We start from the raw sequence: 11573 nt of genomic DNA on the forward strand, positions 1-11573 counted from the left end.
TGAAATTGGATTTTCTTTCCTTTTCCAAACAGAACAAGAGGCGGCTGGCTTTGTCTTTCTTTTCACTTAGCATTTATTTTCATTGAAGACGCTGGGCGGCTGGTATTTCTTTGTGTCACTGCACTTTGTTATTTGCTTGAGTCCTTCGGCGCAGCTGGTGTTGATTTTATTCCATTCTTGCTTTGCTTTTAGATAGTAGGCGGCTAGAATTTATTTTCTGGTTCTTACTTTCAGTTTTACTTCCTATTCTATTTTATGTTTTAGTCCAGGGGCGAGTAGACGGAAGCTCGTTCGCACTCTCGTTTTTCATTTATTTTTTTTTTCTGTTCTTAGTTTGGACGTTTACGGACGGACGAAGCGCAGGCTCTACGTTTTCAGTTTTCATTTTACTTTAGTTGTCCTGCATGCAGCTTCTCTAGGATTTATTTCGTTTGGAAATTTTCTCTTAGATTTTATCATGGTTCAACTTAGATTAATCTTTGTTGTTAGAATTATCATGCGTAGCTAATTTTTGAAGCTTGGGTTGTGGAATGAAGCTTGATTTGTTTTGGATTCTAGTATAGTGCAATATTTTGTCGATAAATGATGATCACTCTATATTACTAGTCGGATTTGAATTGAAAATAGATTGTGGCTCTTGCTCTTGTTTTGTTGTTGACGTAAGGCCCAACAAAAGCTTGAAAACTATCAAGGCCTCTCTCAGTTGTTTGTTAATGTGTGTTTGACTAGTAAAGTAGAGAATCCCTTAGGAAAATATTGCAAAACTTGAGCTTAACTATTTATCTTCCGATTATCAATGCCTTGATTGGGTTGTTAATTGAGAAAATTATCTAGAATCCAAAATAAAGAGAGTCTCAAACCCAACCCAAGTGTTTGTTAATTTGCATTTTTTAGAAACTCTAATTTCAACTTCGATTATTTTTGCATTGCATTTTCATTTTATTTTCATCTCTCATACTTGATTCATTTGTTACTCACCAATCTCTTATACGCTTTGATAACCCATTGTCCCTGTGGAATACGATCCTGGACTTATCCTTGATACAACTTGACACTTCTACACTTGGAAGCACATTCGACCACGAGTCAAGTTTTTGGCGTCGTTGTCGAGGACAACTGGTGTTTATTAGAGGATTCCTCTACTGCTGAGAAGACGTTTGTGGAGCTGTGAACCTCTTCACAGCCTGGGTGACATCTAATCTTTTTCCCTTCTCTCTGTTTATTTTTCGTGGTCTTTGATTATCTGCTCTTGTTTGTATGACTGGTTGGACTAGAGACCATACATCTCGACTGTTTATGACAGAATTATTGACATCTTTTAGCTTTGCATCATCTTCTGTTGAATCATCATCAGACACTGTTAGCATCATGGCTGAAAATGAGCATCATGATAGGGAGGTGGAGAATCCAAACAGGACTCTTAGAGAATATCTTCAGCCTGTTAGGACTAGCACACCTTCTTGCATCATTTTACCTATTAATGCAAATGCTTTTAATTTCAAACCGGGGATGATTCCATTGTTACCACACTTTCATGGTATGGAATCTGAAAACCCCTATTTGCATATCAAAGAGTTTGAAGAAGTGCGTTCCACATTCATGGATAGAACATGCACTGATGAAGTCATAAGATTGAAACTATTTCCATTTTCCTTAAAAGACAAGGCTAAGACATGGTTGAATTCTTTAAGACCAAGATCCATTGGGACTTGGCAAGAAATGCAAGCGGAATTTTTAAAGAAATTTTTTCCCATGCATAGAACCAATGCCTTGAAAAGACAAATCATGAATTTTGGCCAAAAGGATGTGGAAACATTTTATCATTGTTGGGAACGATTCAAAGACCTTTTAAATGCATGTCCTCATCATGGATATGAGAATTGGAGGGTCATTAGTTTTTTTTATGAGGGGTTGCAACAAAAAATGAGACAATTTGTGGAGACCATGTGTAATGGAGCGTTTTTTAACAAAGAACCTGAGGAAGCTTTTGAATATTTTGATTATCTAGCTGAAAATGCACAATCATGGGATACATCTGATGTTCATGATAGGTCGGAAAGTTCAAGGACAATTTCAGGGGGTGGGAAATATAATCTGAGAGAAGTGGATGATTTGAATGCTAGGTTGGCTATGATTTCTAAGAAATTAGAAACCATAGAACTGAAGAAAGTGAATGAAGTACAAGTTGTACCTCAGACTACCTTGAGCTGTAATATTTGTGAGGGCCAAGGGCATTCAACTAATGATTGCCCAACCATTCCAGCTTTTAAAGAAGTTCTTTTGGATCAATCTAATGCTGTTAATATGGTTGCTAAATCTTTTTCAGGTCCTTACTCCAACACTTACAATTTGGGATGGAGAAATCACCCTAATTTCAGTTGGAGGGGTGAACAAGCTGCTTTACCTGCACCCAACATAGCTGGTCATTCACAATTTGCACCATACACTACCCCAAGAGGTTCAGGACCATCTCAATATGCCAACCACATGGTGCCAGCTCAGAAAAAGAACCTTGAAGACAATTTCCAGTAATTATCCACCAACTTCCAGCAGCTGTCCACCAATTTTCAGCAATTCATGCAAAGCCAAGCTGCTATCAACAGTCAAAATTCACAAGCCATTGCTGAGATACGAGGGTCAGTCACAAGGTTGACTACAACCATGAGTGCTCAAGAGAAAGGGAAGTTCCCTGCACAATCTCAGCCTAATCCCCAAGGCCAAAACCAACAATTTCAAAGTATGACAGGAGATTCAAATGTCAAGCAAGTCAAGGCTACTACAACCTTGAGAAGTGGTAAGGTGATTGGCATTCCAGCTCAAGAGGTAGAAAAGAATGGTAACACTTCTAAACCTCCTTCTGAAAATGAGGCACATGATCCTTTGGAATCTGAAAGTGTCCCAAGCACTACACTTGCACCTTTTCCTCAAAGGTTAGCCCCTTTGCACAAAGATAAGCATCACGCTGAAATTCTTGAAATTTTTAAGCAAGTTAGGATTAATATACCATTGTTAGATGCTATTCAACATATTCCTACCTATGCTAAATTTTTAAAGGATTTATGCACCGTAAAAAGAAAATTGAATGTGCAGAAGAAAGTTTTTCTTACTGAGCAGGTTAGTGCTATTATCCAAACCAACACTCCTCCCAAATACAAGGACCCAGGATCCCCTACCATAGCTTGCATGATAGGGAGCTCAAAAATAGGCCAAGCATTATTAGACTTAGGTTCAAGTGTGAACTTATTGCCTTATAATGTTTATGTTCAGCTTGGATTGGGTGAGTTGAAATCTACTTCTATCACATTGCAGTTGGCTGATAGGTCTATTAAGATTCCTAGGGGTGTTGTGGAAGATGTTTTGGTTCAAGTAGACAAATTCGACTATCCGGTAGACTTTGTCGTACTCGACATGCAATTGACTACTCATTCTACCTTCCAAGCACCTGTTATCTTAGGAAGACCCTTCTTGGCTACTTCTAATGCACTCATAAATTGTAGAAGTGGAGTTTTAAAGTTGAGTTTTGGAAATATGACCTTGGAACTAAATATTTTTAATCTTTACAGGCAACCGCAAGAAGTTGAAGAAGTTCATGAAGTGAATTTGTTGGAAAATTTCATTGATGAAAATTCTACACATTACTTTCAACTTATTGATTCTTTAGAAGAATTTGAAGAAGATTTGAAAATATTTGATAATGTTAATGACTCATCTTTTGTTTCCTCAATAGGTCAGCAAGTTACACGACCATGGAGGCCAAAATTTGAGCAACTTCCACCATTGACATCAACCCTCAAGCCTTCAGAGGAGCAATCCCCAACTTTGGACTTCAAACCTCTTCCATTGGAGTTGAAGTATGCTTTCTTAGGACCACAAAAAACCTTCCCTGTGGTAATTTCTTCTCACTCAACTAGTGAACAAGAAGATAAATTGCTAGAGGTCCTTAAGAAGCATAAACAGTCTATTGGGTGGACAATGGCTGATATAAAAGGTATAAGTCCCTTGGAGTGTACCCGTAGGATTTATTTAGAAGATGAAGCAAAGCCTTCTAGGGAAATGCAAAGAAGGTTGAATCCCACAATGAAGGAAGTGGTTAAAGGTGAGGTGTTGAAATTGCTTGATGTGGGTATCATTTACCCCATCTCGGATAGCAAGTGGGTAAGTCCCATTCATGTAGTTCCAAAAAAATCTGGGCTTACCATTGTTAAAAATGAGCAAAATGAATTGATTCCCACCAGAATTCCTACTGGTTGGCGCATGTGTATAGATTATAGGAAGTTGAATGCCGCCACTAGGAAAGATCATTTTCCTTTGCCTTTTCTTGATCAAGTGTTAGGAAAAGTTGCTGGACATGCTTTTTATTGCTTTTTATATGGATTCTCTGGTTATTATCAATTAGAAATAGCACTAGAGGATCAAGAAAAGACCACCTTTACTTGTCCTTTTGGTACTTTTGCTTTTGGGAGAATGCCTTTTGGTTTATGCAATGCACCAGCAACTTTTCAAAGATGCATGCTTAGCATTTTTAGTGACATGATTGAGAACACCCTAGAAGTGTTTATGGATGATTTTTCTGTATTTGGTGATTCATTTGAGAGTTGTTTAACCAATTTACAAGCTGTTTTGGCCAGGTGTGAAGAGAAGCAATTGCTACTTAATTGGGAGAAGTGTCATTTCATGGTACAACAGGGCATTGTTCTGGGACATATTCTTTCATCTAGAGGACTTGAAGTAGATAGAGCAAAGATTGAGTTGATTTCTAAACTTCCTACACCTAAGTCAATAAAAGACATTAGATCTTTTCTTGGGCATGCGGGTTTTTATAGGAGATTTATCAAAGACTTTAGCTCTACTTCTAAACCTCTATGTAAGCTATTGATGAATGATGTAAAATTTGATTGGACACCCGAGTGTCAAGAAGCTTTTTGTCGGCTTAAAACTTTGCTAACCACTGCTCCTATTCTTCAACCTCCTAATTGGTCACTTTCTTTTGAAATCATGTGTGATGCAAGTGATTTTGCTGTAGGAGCTGTTCTTGGACAGCGTAGGAACAAACTTCCTTATGTCATTTACTATGCAAGTAAGACTTTGAATTTTGCTCAAAAAAATTATTCTACTACTGAAAAAGAATTACTTGCTGTGGTATTTGCTTTAGAGAAGTTTCGTGCATATATTCTTGGTTCTCCTATAGTCATCTTTACTGACTATGCAGCTCTCAAGTATTTATTGACCAAGAAAGATGCAAAACCAAGGTTGATTAGATGGATACTTTTACTCCAGGAGTTCAATATTATCATCAAGGACAAGAAAGGAGTAGAGAATGTGGTAGCCGACCATCTGTCTAGGCTCACAGTTGCTGAAACTGAACAACCGACACCTGTTCTTGATTCTTTTCCTGATGAACATCTTATGTTAGTTGAAAATTTTCCTTGGTTTGCTGATATAGTAAATTTCTTGGTGACAGGACAAACACCACCTCATTGGAGCGCTCAAGATATACGGAAATTCATGCATGAGGTGAGATCGTTCTTCTATGATGATCCTTACCTTTTCAAGTATTGTTCAGATCAAATCATTAGGAAGTGTGTGCCCAATGATGAAATTTCTGGCGTCTTAAATTTTTGCCATACGGAAGCTTGTGGTGGGCATTTTTCAACCCACAAAACAGTGGCCAAAATTCTTCAAAGCGGATTTTATTGGCCAACCATGTTCAAGGATGCCTTTAGTTTTTGTAAAACTTGTGAACCTTGTCAGAAATTAGGAGGAATCACTAGGAGAAATATGATGCCTATGCAACCCATACTAGTGATTGAAATTTTTGATTGTTGGGGGATAGATTTTATGGGACCATTTCCTTCTTCTTATGGCTATTTATACATTTTGCTTGCTGTTGACTATGTTTCTAAGTGGGTTGAGGCAGTCCCTTGCAAATCTAATGATCATCAAGTTGTTTTAAAATTTTTAAAAGAAAACATTTTTGCAAGGTTCGGCATGCCTAAAGCCATAATCAGTGATAATGGCACCCACTTTTGTAACAAGCATTTCTCGGCCTTAATGAAGAAGTATGGTATCCATCATAAAATCTCTACTCCCTATCATCCTTAAACCAATGGACAAGCTGAACTAGCAAATAGGGAGATTAAAAACATTCTTGAAAAAACAGTTAACCCAAACAGGAAGGATTGGTCTTTGAGATTGTCTGATGCCTTGTGGGCTTATAGAACAGCCTTTAAAACCATTTTGGGCATGTCTCCATATAGACTAGTGTATGGTAAGGCTTGCCATTTGCCTGTAGAGTTGGAACATAGAGCGTATTGGGCCATTAAGCAATGCAATTTTAACATTGATAAGAAGTCACCAAGCGGAAAGTGAATTACCTCAAATTTTGTTAAGGGAAGTGTTGGTATTACATCAGTGATTACAGCAATAATAATGCCACAAGTATGAGCATATTGCCAAGAAAGAGCTATGATTTGAATCATGTGAGTTTCTCTTTTAATGTTCTTTTCACTAAGTATTTTCCCAGTTTGATTTAATTTCCCATATCCAGTTCTTTCTTAACCCTCACCTTGTGGCCTATCATTACAACCTTAATAAAGACCTTTTGATCTTTGATTTTGGTGTTGACTACATTAGTGGAGAGGATTTCTGAAAATTGGACTTATGGGGTTAAGTTTTAAGAGAATTCTTCTGATTTTGGTTGTTCTACTTTTATCTGAGTTTGCAGGTGGTTTGAGGTTAAATTGACTATATCACACACACACTCAAGGTCTTAGCTTTAGGTTGAAGTAAACGCCTAACTCTTGCTTGACAAATTGCAAAATTTTTGATTGATTTTCTTGCTATCTTTGATGTTAAAAGAGTAAGATACTAGAGATGAAATCTAAATTCATAAAAGCTTGGTGAGTGATGATACTTATCTTTGGGGTCGAGTTGATATTGCCTAAACTATCATTTATTTTTCTTTTTGTTTGAGGACAAACAAAGTTGTAAGTTTGGGGGTATTTGATGGCTTGCAAAATTTCATATTGCAGATTTTACAAGTTCGCTCGAGCGGAGGCTTTTGGCCGCTCGAGCGAATTCAGGCAGATTCAAACGCTCGACTGCCGCCCGACAGGGAGCTCGAGCGGGTTGCTGAAAAACGAAGATCGCTCGAGCAGAGACATTGGCCGCTCGAGCGAAATCAGGCAGAGTCGAACGCTCGACGCGCGCTCGACACCCCGCTCGAGCGAACATCGTATTTTGACAGATTTTAGGTTTTCCGCCGTGGGACCATATAAAAGCCATTTTTCACTCTAGAGCCGCGAGTTTTGACTGGAGAACACTTCTTGGGACAGAAAAACACAGCTAGAAGGATTCAATTCATTTGTTTTGGAGACGGAATTCCAATTTATTGCACGTACGTTGGATTCATACACGAGCACGGACGGGAGAAAAGCGTTGAATCGTTCCCTTGAGCTTTTGACGACGAGTTGAGGCTGCAAGGAGGATTTTTCAGTGTTTATTTTCTTCTTCCCATCTTCTCAGAACAATTATGGTGAATTCGTTTATGTTGAATTCCATTTCTAGCATGAGCTAAATTTTCTTTATTCTAGGAAAACGATGTAACCTATTTCCGAACTATGCTTGTTTGTCCATGCTAATTTAATGCAATTCTCTCTTTGTTTATCTGATTTATTCTGAGTTTAATGCTTCTAATTAACTGGCCATTGATTAGATGATTATTAATCTTGTGGTTTGCTATCGAAAGAGGGAATCATAGGGTAGATCTTGGATATTTCAGCATAGGTAAGTATAGAGATCGAAAGACTTGTACGAACCTGTGTAGTAATTAAATCATTGGTCTTATTGCGTTCTTGATTATTTAATTTGCATACTCTTGTGTGAATTGATAAACTAGAATCACTTCCAATTGACTATCGAAAGAGGCTTTTGGATGAATTAGAGATTTGCTAATAGACAAAAGAGGTTTAAGTTAAATTAGCTGGATGAGAAAAGCATAGTGAAGAATTATGGTGAAATCGATTTCCTAGAAGTTTTCTTCCCTATTGAATTTGATCTTTGAAAGTCAGTTTTATTTTCTTTACTTATTTCTCTTTGAGTTGATCTAAGTTTATTTGCAACTACAAAAACCTTAGCGATTCCTCTAGATAAAATTGAGATTAGTATAATTTTGGTATTTGGCAAGAGTAAGGTACCAATCCCTGAGGACGATACTCTACTTATTACTTTACTATAAAACTACGATACTGTGCACTTGCAGTTTTGCACCGGTCAAGTTTTTGGCGCCGTTGCCGGGGATTGATTTATTCTTATTCTTTTTGTCAATATCGATACAAAGTAATCTTGGTTTTAATTTAGAATTTTGTTTTAATTTGTTCTACAGGTGTGTTTTTGACATTGGATGCGCCGTACTAGATCACTAAGAAGAAATAAGATACTAGCTATGGCTGAAGAAGATCGTGAGGTACTACCACGCACCTTGAAGGACTATGTGCGGCCAGTTGTGAATGGAAATTACTCGAGCATAATGCGCCAGCCAATCAATGCCAACAACTTTGAGCTCCAACCAGCTTTGATTAGCATGGTGCAGCAGGCTCAATTCAGCGGATCGCCACTGGATGATCCCAATATTCATTTGGCTATGTTTTTGGAGATTTGTGACACTGTGAAGATCAATGGTGTTACTGAAGACACCATTAGACTGAGATTGTTTCCTTTCTCTTTGAGGGACAAGGCTAGAGGTTGGCTACAATCTCTACAACCGGGAAGCATTGTTAGTTGGCAGGACATGGCTGAGAGGTTTCTTGCTAAATTCTTTCCTCCTGTAAAAACAGCCCAACTCAGGAGTGAGATTGGCCAGTTCAAGCAAAATGATTTTGAGTCACTCTATGAAGCATGGGAAAGGTATAAGGACTTGGTTCGACGTTGCCCACAACATGGATTGCCAGATTGGTTGCAAGTTCAGATGTTCTACAATGGGTTAAATGGGCAAACTCAAACTATAGTTGATGCTGCTTCTGGTGGAACTTTGATGTCGAAGACAGCTGAAGGTGCTACTGCACTTTTGGAGGAAATGGCCTCAAACAACTATCAATGGCCAACTGAGAGGACTTTGGCTAAGAAGGTTGCTGGAATTCATGACTTGGAGCTGATAGCAGCTCTTTCCGCTCAAGTAGCTACTCTATCTCATCAGATTTCAGCCTTGACAACACAAAGGATACCACAAAGTACAGAATATGTTACATCCACAAGCATGATAGTTCCAAGCAATGAGGCGAGTCAAGAACAAGTTCAATATGTCAACAATCGAAACTACAATTATCGTGGTAATCCTATGCCAAATTACTATCATCCAGGGCTTAGAAATCATGAGAATCTTTCATATGGAAATACCAAGAATGTGTTGCAACCTCAACATCCTCCCGGATTTGATAGCCAACCAAGCGAGAAGAAGATGTCACTTGAGGATGCCATGGTTTCCTTTGTTCAAGAGACTAATGCAAGGTTTAAAAAGACTGATTCAAGGTTGGACAACATTGAGACTCATTGTAGCAATATGGGAGCCACTATGAAGAATCTTGAAGTGCAAATTGGGCAACTAGCCACTACCATCAATGCCCAACAAAGAGGAGCTTTTCCAAGCAACACTGAAGTGAATCCAAAGGAACAATGCAAGGCCATCACACTTAGGAGTGGAAAAGAAATTGAGAGGGCATCATTAAAGGAGAGCAAGTCCACTCCTACCGCTGTAAACAATGGCCAAAGCAAAGATCAAGTAGAATAAGAGGAGATTGTCAATGATACACTAGAGGAGACCGACTTGCCTCCCACAATTTCATTTCCTGACAATCCTCCTATTCTTGCTCCTCCACTTCCTTACCCTCAGCGTTTTCAAAAGCAAAAACTAGATAAGCAATTTTCTAAGTTTTTGGATATTTTTAAGAAAATTCACATTAATATTCCTTTTGCAGATGCCTTGGAACAAATGCCAAATTATGTCAAATTTCTGAAGGACATCATTTCCAAGAAGAGAAGGTTGGAGGAGTTTGAAACAGTGAAGCTTTCTGAAGAATGCAGTGCCATTCTTCAAAAGAAATTGCCTCAAAAATTGAAAGATCCGGGGAGTTTCACTTTGCCTTGCACTATTGGAGATTCATTTTTTGATAGAGTCTTTTGTGATCTTGGTGCTAGCATTAATCTTATGCCATTTTCTGTTTGCAGGAAATTGGGACTTGGAGAGATGAAGCATACAACAATTTCCTTGCAACTAGCGGATCGGTCCATTAAGTATCCACGTGGGATCATAGAAGATGTATTGGTAAAGGTGGATAAGTTCATTTTTCCTGCTGATTTTGTGGTGTTGGACATGGAAGAAGATGAAGATGTCCCACTAATTCTTGGGCGACCATTCCTGGCCACGGGAAGAGCTTTAATTGATGTTCAAAAGGGTGAATTGACATTGCGGGTTAATAAGGAAGAAGTTATGTTCAACATCTACCAAGCCATGAAATTTCCAGAAGATACAAGTACTTGCTTTCGGGTAGATGTCATTAAGCAATGTGTAGAAGAGGCCTTTCAAGAAGATATGCCATCCGACCACCTAGAGCGCTGTATCACCTCTTCATCTCATGCTCTTGATTTTAAAAATTCTGCTGTTTGTGAATCTGACTTGCCTTTTGTTAGTGAAAAATTTCTCCACTATGTTTTTGCTTTGGGAGCATTGCAGCAGGTTACATCACTTAGTAATGAAGTGGGGAAGCTAGAGCCGGTGGTACCAAAGAGTGAATCTGAAAATGATAAAGAAAAGATGCAGAAAAATACTCCGGAGTTGAAGCAATTACCTGAGCATCTTCGCTATGCATTCTTGGGTGATAGTGATACCTTTCCAGTGATTGTTGCTACATCACTCACACCCGAAGAAGAGGAAAAGTTGCTGCGTGTATTGAGGGAGCATAGAACAGCCTTGGGATGGACTATTTCTGACATAAAAGGAATAAGTCCCTCCATTTGCATGCACAAGATTTTAATGGAGGAGCTTTACAAGCCAACAATTGAGCACCAAAGAAGATTAAATCCAGCAATGAAGGAAGTAGTGAGAGCTGAAATTTTTAAACTCCTTAATGCTGGAATTATATATGCTATTTCAGACAGTTCATGGGTAAGTCCAGTGCAAGTTGTACCAAAGAAGGGTGGAATGACGGTAGTGAAAAATGAAAATAATGAATTCATTCCTACAAGAACGGTCACGGGATGGCGTGTATGCATGGATTACCGCAAGTTGAATAAAGCAACAAGGAAGGATCATTTTCCACTTCCATTCATTGATCAGATGTTGGATCGATTGGCTGGATACTCCTACTATTGTTTTTTGGATGGTTATTCGGGGTATAATCAGATTGCTATAGCTCCTGAAGATCAAGAGAAGACTACATTCACATGCCCCTATGGGACGTTTGCTTTTAGGAGGATGCCATTTGGATTGTGCAACGCCCCTGCGACATTTCAACGTTGCATGATGGCTATCTTTTCTGACATGGTGGAAGATATAATGGAAGTATTTATGGATGACTTTT

The 11573-nt window shown here is 38.5% G+C and overlaps 2 non-coding genes across 2 annotated transcripts; both read right to left on the reverse strand.

The window, feature by feature from the left end:
* Nucleotides 1–1766: 1766 nt before the first annotated feature.
* Nucleotides 1767–1874, reverse strand: LOC122293795. The gene has a single exon (XR_006237363.1). It is a non-coding gene; the product is annotated as a small nucleolar RNA R71 (small nucleolar RNA).
* Nucleotides 1875–8836: 6962 nt separating this feature from the next.
* LOC122294174 lies at nt 8837–8943 on the reverse strand. The gene has a single exon (XR_006237547.1). It is a non-coding gene; the product is annotated as a small nucleolar RNA R71 (small nucleolar RNA).
* Between the last annotated feature and the right edge of the window lie 2630 nt (nt 8944–11573).

Source organism: Carya illinoinensis, chromosome 1 (assembly GCF_018687715.1).
Source record: "Carya illinoinensis cultivar Pawnee chromosome 1, C.illinoinensisPawnee_v1, whole genome shotgun sequence".
Classification (NCBI taxonomy): domain Eukaryota; kingdom Viridiplantae; phylum Streptophyta; class Magnoliopsida; order Fagales; family Juglandaceae; genus Carya; species Carya illinoinensis.